The following is a 10,962-nucleotide window of genomic DNA, read 5'->3' as shown; positions in this document are numbered from 1 at the left end:
TTTAAAGCTACACTCAAACTCAGAATCTAAACTTTTGGTAAAAATTGACTTTAGAAATGCACACATACCTCACTACATATACTATCACCAGTACAGATACATACACACACACACACACACAAAACACATACACACTCTGCTACTCCCTTCATCATCCAGTCTTCTCCAACTAGCCCAGATGTTTTCTGTCACTGCTAGCGAATAGACACAAAACAAATTTAAAAGCAATGATGTCACAGTCTTGCCTGCATTGTACGGTTTCACCTTACAGAACCCATTCCCATCATTCCATGATGAAAGGTGACCACCCGCCTTTATTTGGTTTTCAACACATGCAGGCAATAATAACACTGGGTGCAGCCCCAAATGGTTAGAAATGCTCTTAAAGCCTCTAAAACACTGTGGAGTTACACATAATCAAACCCCAAAATAAACCACGTAAACAGTGAATTACTGTGTTTTCCTCTGATGTCATGTCCTGCTCGGCTTGCCAAAAAGGGTGCAGCAGCTTCTGTAAATGTTTGTTGTTCTTTTGTCAACAAACCTGCTTGAGGAGCCTTCATTGAAACATGTTTGCTAATTTGGTATTACACTGAAATGACAAAAAGGTAAATGGGCTAACCCTGAGTCACTGCAGCTAAGGGGGAAAATAAGGCAAATGCATTGTTCTCATCCATCCTTTAGCAACAGGTGTTGAAGTGCCTTTGAGCATGGTGCTATATGGTAATTGCTCAGTGGCTGGCAGTGAAAGACTGGTTGTGCACATAACCTCCAGGTGGGAATGCCTTCAGCTGGATGAGTTGGAGCAGGAAGAGGTTATAGCCTGTGCTGTCACTGGCCAAGAGGAGGGGTTCACCCTGGACCGGATGCCAGTCTCACCTGTGGGCAATACCCATTCAGAAACAGGAATAACTTGATAACTGGCCAAAAATTCTGATCATATGAGCTTATTGTCTTTTTGATTATTTTAGTTGGTGGTTGGTCAATAATTTTTCCTGGGGTGGGGGCAAATTCCCTTCTCTGCTGGGGGAATTTGAATTCATTACCTCATTATTTACAAAACCCTGTTTACAGACATGATACCAGAAGCATGTACTTGGCCAGCATATATAAGGTTGTATTGTCTGCCAGGTTACAATTTTTTCTCATTGGTTTTAAAATGGACTTTAAATTAGCTTTGACAAATGTGCATATTTCACATGATGCACGAGCAGTGAGAGGGACCTCACTGGGTTGCTCTCTTCTCTTTTTCCTCCCCTCCCTCCTTCCTCTGTATTCTGTGTTCTCACCTCCTCTCCCCTCCTGCGACCCAGGTTCCCTGTGGGTGGGGCAAAGTCCTAGAAAGGAAACCAGTGAAGTGACACAACAAATTTGGCAGTAAACCCAACACCAACCACTGGAGTGTTTGAGTGGTTGCCATGGTGAGCAGCGGGCTCCCGCAGCAGGGATTGGGCTTCACGATTTTCACACCTACATCTCCTGAGGAGAGGAAGCAGCTTGGGATGGAAGATGATGGTTAACAAGAACAAAGAGAACAGAGCAAGGGAGGGGGTTGCGTATAGAGTGGTTTACTCACATCCATTGTTTTTTCAATTTTTAGTTGTGTTCTGGTTAAGATCAAATTCTGGATATATGTTTATAGATGTCTTTTTTAGATCCTGCTCCCGGATATCCCACTCACATAAATAAACAAAACATCTCAAATGAGCCCTCAGATACAATTTAAAGTGAGCCAAACCACAAAAGACAACAATAAGTAGAATAACATGGACACATGCATCACTATCCTGGCTAATATCACTAAAACTGTGGTATTTTTATTTAACATTTTTTTTCCAGTATGCTTTTATGCCATGACTTGGATGGTAGCTTATTTGGGTTTTGTGAAAAGGATATGATGTTTGCATGTGTCAACACAGAAATGGTGTATTTTTGTTTCCTAAATGATAAAGGAGCATTGATGTGTGTATATACACAGAATCCATATAAATTAGATTTTCTGATGGGGAGAAAGGTTTCGAGTGCATGAATTTTTACTTTGAGATTTGAAAAGAAAAAGAAAATCCAGACGGATTCGATGCTCTAACCCCTCGAGGGTCTGGCCCTGTCTTTGTGAGTGTGTGTGTGTGTCTGTGTCTGTATGTGTGTGTTTGAGTGTTTGTGTGTGTGTGTGTGTGTGTGTGTGTGTGTGTATGTGTGTGTGCAGCTGTAGCTATTGCAGTAAAAAAGCACAACCAGTCCCAAACGCTTCTGACTCATCAGCCTTTTATTTATTTATTTGTTTGGTTGTTTGTTTGTTTGTTTCATTGTCAGCGGAAAATTTGTGTCATGTCAACTGGCCTCAGGGACCAGTGGTGAAGCACAGAGAGAAGAAAAATGTGGCTTTCGTTAGCTGGATCTATTACCATGTCTCTGAAACGACAGCGGATAAATCTGAATGCCTTTTCTTCCCCTCTTTAGCTTCATTTGTGTTGAAACCATGTTTGTTTGTAGAGCTCGGAGCATTTTTTATGACACAACAAAACTCCCTGTTGTATTCCACTTCTCTGAATCCAGCTTTCACCAAGATGCTTGATTTGACATGGAATTACAGGTAATGTGACTAAGCATGCTTTTAAGAGCTTCCCAGCAGTCAACAACTTGAGTTACATCTGGTCTCGTAACTGTCTGAATTAGGATCAGCACTAGCCCACCACAAGGGCAGACCATAATTTTAACTACAGATAATTAAAATGTGCCTTGAACTTATTCACAAATCTTATTTAACTCATATCAATTAGCCACTTTGCTGTGGTGGTTATCATGGTTATTTATTTTATTTATTTATTCGAATTAGCAATCTTGCTGCCATAATATCATATTTACTCTCATTTGCGTTATGGAAACATATTTTGCCTTTTAAAAAAAATATAAATATATTTTTGACCTGTTGGAGAAGATTTACTTTCAGTAGTAAAAAAAAAAAAAGGGGGGGGGGGGGGTTGTGGCTGAGAGTCATGCTGGGGAAACTGAAAGTTTTGAAGATTGAATAACAGTTTGTTGGTTTTGATATTTTCGTGGAATTTGTCGACTGTAACAAAAGTATACAGAAAAACACCAGCCTTATCATTTAACAGGATGACCTTTCATATGGACACAGCATGTGTGCATGTCAGTGCGTGCACATACTGCATGTTGCGTTAGCGTGTCTGTGCGAGTGTATGTGGGGTAAATTGTATCCCACCCCTGAGTTTCAACTCTCAAATCAAGGCTCTGAAAGTAAACAGTGCACTGCCAGAGGTCCTTGTTTATCAAATCTGCAATTTCACTCATAGAGCAAAATGACCTACAATTAAAGCCCAGCTAGGAATTAAGTTTTCAGTCAGCCATCCAGAAAAAGATCATAGGATATCCTGAAAGGGAATTCTTCAGTAGTCCTCCCCCTCTCCTAGTACCTTTTCCTAAAACACCAAATCTGCAGCCATGGCTGTCGAAGTGATTTTCTTAAATACGTTCTTTATTTTTGTAAAAGGCTTTGTAGCGCTTCCATGAACTCTATCGCATGGCAGTGTGTATATGTCACATGATGGTCATATTTGTAGAGTTTCCTTCCAAAACAACCACAACAGGCTCATACTTCCAAGCAGGAGAGCTTGGTTGGTACCAGCTTTGCCAAAATATTCCGACCACTCCTAAAACGTCAACCGTTCCAGCAAAAGCAATTACATGCTGCTGCCCTGAAAGGAAAGTGGAGACATTTTCTCTTTAAAGTGTGTAAAATTCCCTCCTAGTTTAATTATGTGGTGCTGGGTGGAACCTGGAGGCTACTCTTCTCACTCTGCTCCAACGTAAGTGCATTTTCCATGGCAAAAACATGCAAGAAGTTGGTTCCCACAGAGACATCGGAAGCACGACAGATCCCAAAACCTGGGTTACAGCATTCCTGGATCTGTGAGCAGCGCGGTGACCTAATCGCCTGACCACCTACTGCTCCGTGCCAAATCCCAAGCAGCAGGCCAGACACCCCTGAGAGTAACATCCGACTGCACCATGAAATATTACATCAGGACTGAGTCATTGGATACTGAGCCTCAGTTAGAACAGCTCTACATACTCACAAACACAGGAGCTTTACTCAGACTGGATTAAGCTGGTAAATAAACCATATCACTGAAAGGAAATTTGTCATTTCTGGCAGCCATAAAATTCTGTTTACACAGTTACAGTTCATTTACTGGATACTGTTAAAGAGCAAAAAGTAACTTTAGAAATGTTATTTCACACATGAGAAAAATCATCTTCTACACAGCACTCAAGTATGTAAATGAATGATTATGTGTATTCTTTTAGCCTCACAGGCTTTTACATAGGCCATTAAAATAATACATAACTTTATTAAAATGCAACAACTTTGCATTATGGACAAACATACACAGACCCTCAAGTCACAATTACATACAGTCTCATTACAAGTATATTTTTTTGACAGCTGTGACAAACTCCCTTCTATTTTGCATCCAGCTGTTGTGCAGTGTTGACATGACAAACAAATTCACTTTGACAAATATGCAAGCTGAGGACCCCAAGTTTCATAAACATATTGGTCTCTCCTAATAAATCACTAGATGCTGCTTTATTTTGTGTTTTGACATACCAGTCAAGCACATAATCAGTCAGCTCGGTGATTGCACAGCACATGTAGATTACTTAAAAAAGCAAGCATGACTGTGGCTATCGACTAATAGTCCTGACTAATACTTTTATGTATAAAATTTATAATCAGAATCATATGACCATTTAATTAAGTGGTGCTAACAGCAAAGTACTTAAGTCAAGAATGAAATGCAATATGACTGACAAAAAAAAGTAGCTGCCTCCTTACATTTCCTTCAAATTTAAATGCAGTGCACATGGAGCATACACTATATATCAAGATGACGACGCATCACTACTTCCTTCTAAAATCCGAAATGAAAGCCAAAATAACGTACATACACAGGCTGTAATTTTGCTTTTGTGACACATTTAGCAACCTATGATTGCTACAGCACAGAATCTGCTATCAGACCACCAATCAAAGGCCATAAATCATTTAAATATTTGGTTTGTATCTTGGCTCATATCCCATTTGCTAAAATGGATGGTCCAGGGTTTATGACCTGTTCCTCAACCAGCCATTAGGGGGAGATCGACTTATGGTGGATCACTTCTGGGGATGGGTGTTGTCTTATTAAAAACCCACATTTATTTGCTGTAAAGTAAACTGCAATGATTAGCTTACAAACTACAGTAGTAACTAAGTAGATCCCCATCCAGCCCTGGATGCCATCAGAGTTCAGGCTAACCATCCTGCTCTGTGTTGGATTTGGAAATGCTATGCTGTAGCCATGTTTACCAAACAGATGAACTAGTCATAATCATAAAGCTTTTTTTAGTGATGTTACAAAATAAACAAGACTACAAAAAACAGCATAAACTGAGCGATAAAAAAAACAGGATTATATAAGAGTATGATCAGTGTGATCTTAAATTTCTTCCTATCACAATAATAGTATGATTAATAGTTCTACACTACAATACAAGAATGATGCTTTGAGGTTTTTCCCCCTAGTGTGTAGATCATTAACTAGCGGACATGCCAACGTTTTGCCTGGAACATGCAGTGTATTAGTGCTATACCATGCATGTTGCCAGATCCTGCATATTAAATCCACCTTTTACAAGATTCACATTTTAGAATGAATCAGTGGGAAACATTAAAAAGCTGCATTAGCTTAGAAAACCATTCAGACTGGCTTGAAATTAAAATCCTCTCTTTTTTAGAAAGGAATTCAAGTGGTACTCAGATTGAATACAATTAAAGTTGCTATTTTTTTATGTCAGGTATTTTGTCTTTTGTTTCAAACATTTTCCTTCCTCTCTTCTTGCCCATGGTTCACCCACACAGGGATGTTAGCATTTTCCAACTGCTTGGAATTCCTTCCTGCTTTCTTGGGAGCGCATATTGCATTTTAAAACTTGTTGGGCCCTTTCAAGTTTTATTTGAAAGTATGTAATTACATTCTTGAAAGAATAACAGGTCTCTGGAATGATTTACATGCTGTATTAAATGTCATGGTTCCAAAAGACACTGCACATTTGCCCATTTAAGAGCTTCTTCATAGCCTTAAATGCTAAGAGGGTATTGGCCAATAAAGATGCAATGAAAATGCAGGGGTGGCAGGTTTGGGAATGAGGGCAAGTCTTCAGTTTTATGTTGATATCTTACTTTGCAGTGGTTTGCTGGATGGCTGTGGCTGGTGTCTGGTAAGGTTATGATTTATGAGGTTAGACTGTTTGCCGCTGGTGGAATTAAAAGCTTTAAAAAAACACAAAGTTTGATGTGTATCAATAATTTTGACACAATCTTTCTGCTTTCAATCTGGGTCAGTTTAGGTGATCCATGATTTTCTGATGTTCTGAAAATTTGATTAAGAAAATTGGAAAACATCTACCTTTCTTTTATTGTGGCTAGTTCAAGTAAAATATGGAAGTGATTTCTTGCTGAATAGCAGCTTTATACAGTAACTTCATAACCTGATTTTAAGAATATTGCATAACCCACAAAGGATTCCAGATACTGAAATTTGACACACAGATTACAGGACCGCTCAGGGCACTGTACCAGTCTACTGCACTTCATGTTATTTAATTATGCTCTATTCTGGTAGATTTCCATCTATTCATGTCTAATCTGTTTTTCTCTTGAGCTCCAGGACATAACACTTCACCAAGCAGCACCACCGCTGGAGAATTTATCTCTTAACTGGCCTCTGGGGACTGCAGTGTGGGCAAAGTCAGTTCCCATCTCAGATTAAAGGAGTGTCTTCAAGTGCCAATCCAAATGGTGATAAAAAAGCTTTTTAATCCATTGAGAAAGTTTCCCAGTGTAAACCCCCAGGGTCTCGGCATCAGGCGTTGCCCCACTCAGGCTGTGTCTGGACAGTGTTGAAGCCTGAGTGTGTCTCCCTGCACCCTGACAGGGGGAGAGAAAGGCCCAAAAAAGCCCCCTCTGCCACTCACTTGACCAGCTCTCTTTGATAACATCTGGTAGTGGCAGGTTTGCAGAAATGACAGCAGGAGACAGAGGGACATTAAAGTGCTGTCACTGACATGGCAGGGGCTCCAGCCAGGAACCTGAACCTCAGTCGCACATCCTGGATTGTCACTGATCATGACTAAAGGGTTTGAAGACATGTTCAAGGTAGATTGTTATATAAGATAATGACATGCCCGCATTTGATTCTAAAGACAAATCTTTTAGTCTTATCATTAAAAAAACTTACACTGGTGATACACTTTTATCTATTCAGGCAAAAACACTTACGTACTTTTGTCTACAAAACTCTGTGCAAAGTCTGAAAAAAATCTTCGACTTTGAACCTAAACATTCTTTGCAGGGAGAAACTTCTAGTGTTTATCTCAGTAGTGATTTCTGTTGGAAGAGATGGGTCAGAAAAGACTTAGACCTTTCTTTGTTCTTTTATAAGGGGGGGCTGCAAACAGTTTGGAAGGGGCAAAATGTAAGTTTCCACACAGCTTCCCCTGAAAGGCTCAGACCAGTTCAACATCCATCCTGCTCCATTTTCTTTCTGTTTACTTCTAGGTTCATGAGTTTACATGCCAATTCCATTACAGGGATTAAAATAGTTTGTCCAGTCCATCCTCAAACTCTGCTTCTCTTGTCCTTTTCCCTCCCTTAACCCCTCGCACCACTTACAGGCTTTCAGGTCTGAGAGCTGGGTTATGGGATTACAGGGCAAGCAGGCTGCAGCCCGAGCACCCAAAGAAACACGAGGCAGCTGTGTTGAAGAATGTTCCAATGAGAAGTGAGAGCATTAGTGAAAGCTGAGGTTTGATCAATGGCTGCGGCACGTGTCTGCACTAGTGAACACTCCATGGAGCATCTGAAAGAGAAGAAAGAGAAAATGAAGGTGTGTTATGACATCAGGCTTAAGGTCTAGGTGGTCGTCACCTTTGAGCTCCCGCTGATTAAGGGCCCCTTGTTCACAGGTGAGCGGCTCCGAGCAGAAATTAGTGACACAGGCACAAAGTTGAGATCAGCTCATTCTCCCGGCTGATGTCAAAGCAGCACAGCACTGCTGACCTCCACCAAGTAGCCAAAGGCAAATGTCAAAGGATAAACAATGGCAGAAGAACTTTCCACAAGTATGAACTTTCCATAAGTTTTTCAAGTCAGTTTTAGAACATTTGTACACAGAAAGTCCCAAACTGTGGGAAATTGTAACTATTGCCTCTGGCTCTAAGCCACCCGTACTTTGTAATCTCCATCGGAACTGGAGGGGTTCAAAGGGGCTAAGGTTGGTCAACACCTAGGAATGGACATCCACAGCATATTGTCAAGTGGTGCAGTAGCACTCTGGTTGGTAAAAGCACAGCTAAGGCTTTGTATGTAGATAAGTGGTAAAAAATGTGTAAGAAGAGTAAAGTAAAGGTTCTTCAAAAATATTAAATATATTAAAGGATATTTGTAAAATGACACTCTCAACTCCTAAACACCATAAATTTGCTGCAAACATCCTGCAACACATCTTTTAATCATCAACCCAAATGCACATTTTTTTGTAAAAGAAGTGTAATTGTTTACTAATGAAATATGAATCTATTTTCTGTCAGATAACAGACTGCACAAACACAGCTGAGTGTGTTCTTCACATCCATCATAAAATGAGATAGCGCTGCCACATCACCTCCCCCATGTTTGACGAATGATGGATTGCTGGAGCTTGTTTTTTGTTTCTACAAACTTTTCATTTTCCATCACTGGTACATGTACAGTACAGGTTGATCTGTATCTAATCTGTTCATAACAAACTGCTCCATAACTATGTTGTTTGTTTTGTTTTGTTTTTTTTACGTGACTGTTTTTGTGGCGTATCTGTGGTTTGCATCTTGTGGTTTAAGGTAATGCTGGTGTGGTCTTGTCTGGTTGTCTCTGACACACCTGAAGTTTACAGTATGTACATCATACTGACGTAATATCGTAGCAGCTCTCATACTTCAATAATGTCACAAAAACGTCTTGTGTTACATAGTTTGGTCATTGTTAACATACCAAAAACAGATGTAGGATTATAATGTCAGTAGCACTGCATCAATATCCTGTCATGCATTTAATGCCACAAATGGAAACAAAATGAAGTAATATGACATCACATGCCTAACAACTTTGCAAATGCACTAAATTAAAAGTGCTACAATATGTCAGTGATGTTAGGCAACAGCAATGTTCTAATAGATGATATGTAATATTAACAATGTGGCTAATCAGTAGAATACAACAAAAACAAAACCATGAAAACCGCAATGTAGTAACTCCCAGTAATGGCAGCAGTTTGCCAATGTCAGAAGAAATATATGTTATATAAACATCATATATGGTCTACCTAGTCATCTGGCTTCTAGTATCAAGTGTCACTGAGCTGAGACACTTGTTGCCGTTGCAGGACCTTCAGCTGTATTCAATATAGAACTGTAGTTCTAATAAACTTACAATATCAAATCATGCGATGATCCTGACAAAAAGGAACGTTTGATCCATTTTTAACATCCTAATGCAAGATCAGGTCATCAGCATGATTAGTCCCAGTCATTAGAACTTGAAAGTGAAAACATGGATCCCACAAGAAAGGCTGCAAATCTGACTAAAAATAAATTGTGCCTGACAAGGTCCCCATCAAAGAGACAAAACACAAATGGTTTTCGTAATGGCCTTAAACAGTTTGAGATTCAGCATCACGAGTCATGCAGAAGGTATGTGCAAGAAGGTAAGGAATACTAGATGGACTGAGTCACAAAGAACATCCCAAAAGCCACATACACGAATGCACAGATCCACATACACAATGTGTCAGTGATCTGAAGCATTTGCATAACCTTCTGCATGGGCTTTTAGCTTATGGCCTACCAGTAAAGCAATAAATGGGGCAAAAGACTTCCAGACTCAAGCCTGTCAGGGTCAATGAGATCAATAATGATTAACAAATGTAATGAGGGGCCAGAGTATAAACAACATATCCCCTATATGTTGTATCACCATAAAAGAAAGAGCATGACTTTATGACAAACGGTGTCAGATCATTTGCATCCCAGATGTCCTGATCTGGTTAGACCAATGTTGAGTCAACATGGTGTAATAATGCAAGGAAGGTTTTTTCTCAGGGCTCTTGGGTGTGCAAAGTTATCAAAAGCAGATATAGAATATGAATATAATTATGAAATAATTACATTTTAGCTGCATGTTTCAGCAGTAAACAACAGATGTTTTTGTATTGCACTCTTGTCGGGCAGAAAATCTGTGACAATTTTTGAGCCAAATTCAGTCATTACCTGAGGGTAAATCCTCAGGCTATGACAATGACACATTACTGAAATATGCAGCTTATCTGATAGCTAATCCATTTCAGCAGTACTGGTCATTCTGACTATGAAAATTCCCCAAAATTCCCAAGAACCTGGAAGCTTGACAAAGTTTACATCTAAAGACAATAAAAATCAGATTATTTCAAACAACAGTAAATCAAAGTTGTTGTCATCACTGAGTAAACTCTTTTCCGGTGAGTAAACAAGTGTAGGAATTTATTGAACTATTTTTCCCACCACACACCAGAATAAAATATTATTATTGATATTCTTAGATTTTAGTGCAGCATTTGATCAGGTTGGACAGATTAAATTGCTGTAGCTGTAAAACGTAAGATCTTTTGCCTCTTCAGTGTGGCAGCTCCCTAAGCCTCCTACGTTTAGATAATGACATATGCCATGCTCTGGGTACATGTCTGGAATAACACTGAGACAAGAAATTGTTTGAAAAATATTTAGTACGGAAAATATTTAGATGCTAGTGTGATTCAATTACAGCTTTGCTAATCTGAACGTCTGATTGTTGTACATGTTAATGGGTGTAAATTTATGTACTATATT

Source organism: Mastacembelus armatus, chromosome 22 (assembly GCF_900324485.2).
Source record: "Mastacembelus armatus chromosome 22, fMasArm1.2, whole genome shotgun sequence".
In the NCBI taxonomy this organism is placed as follows: Eukaryota; Metazoa; Chordata; class Actinopteri; order Synbranchiformes; family Mastacembelidae; genus Mastacembelus; species Mastacembelus armatus.
This window is presented reverse-complemented; position numbering follows the sequence as displayed.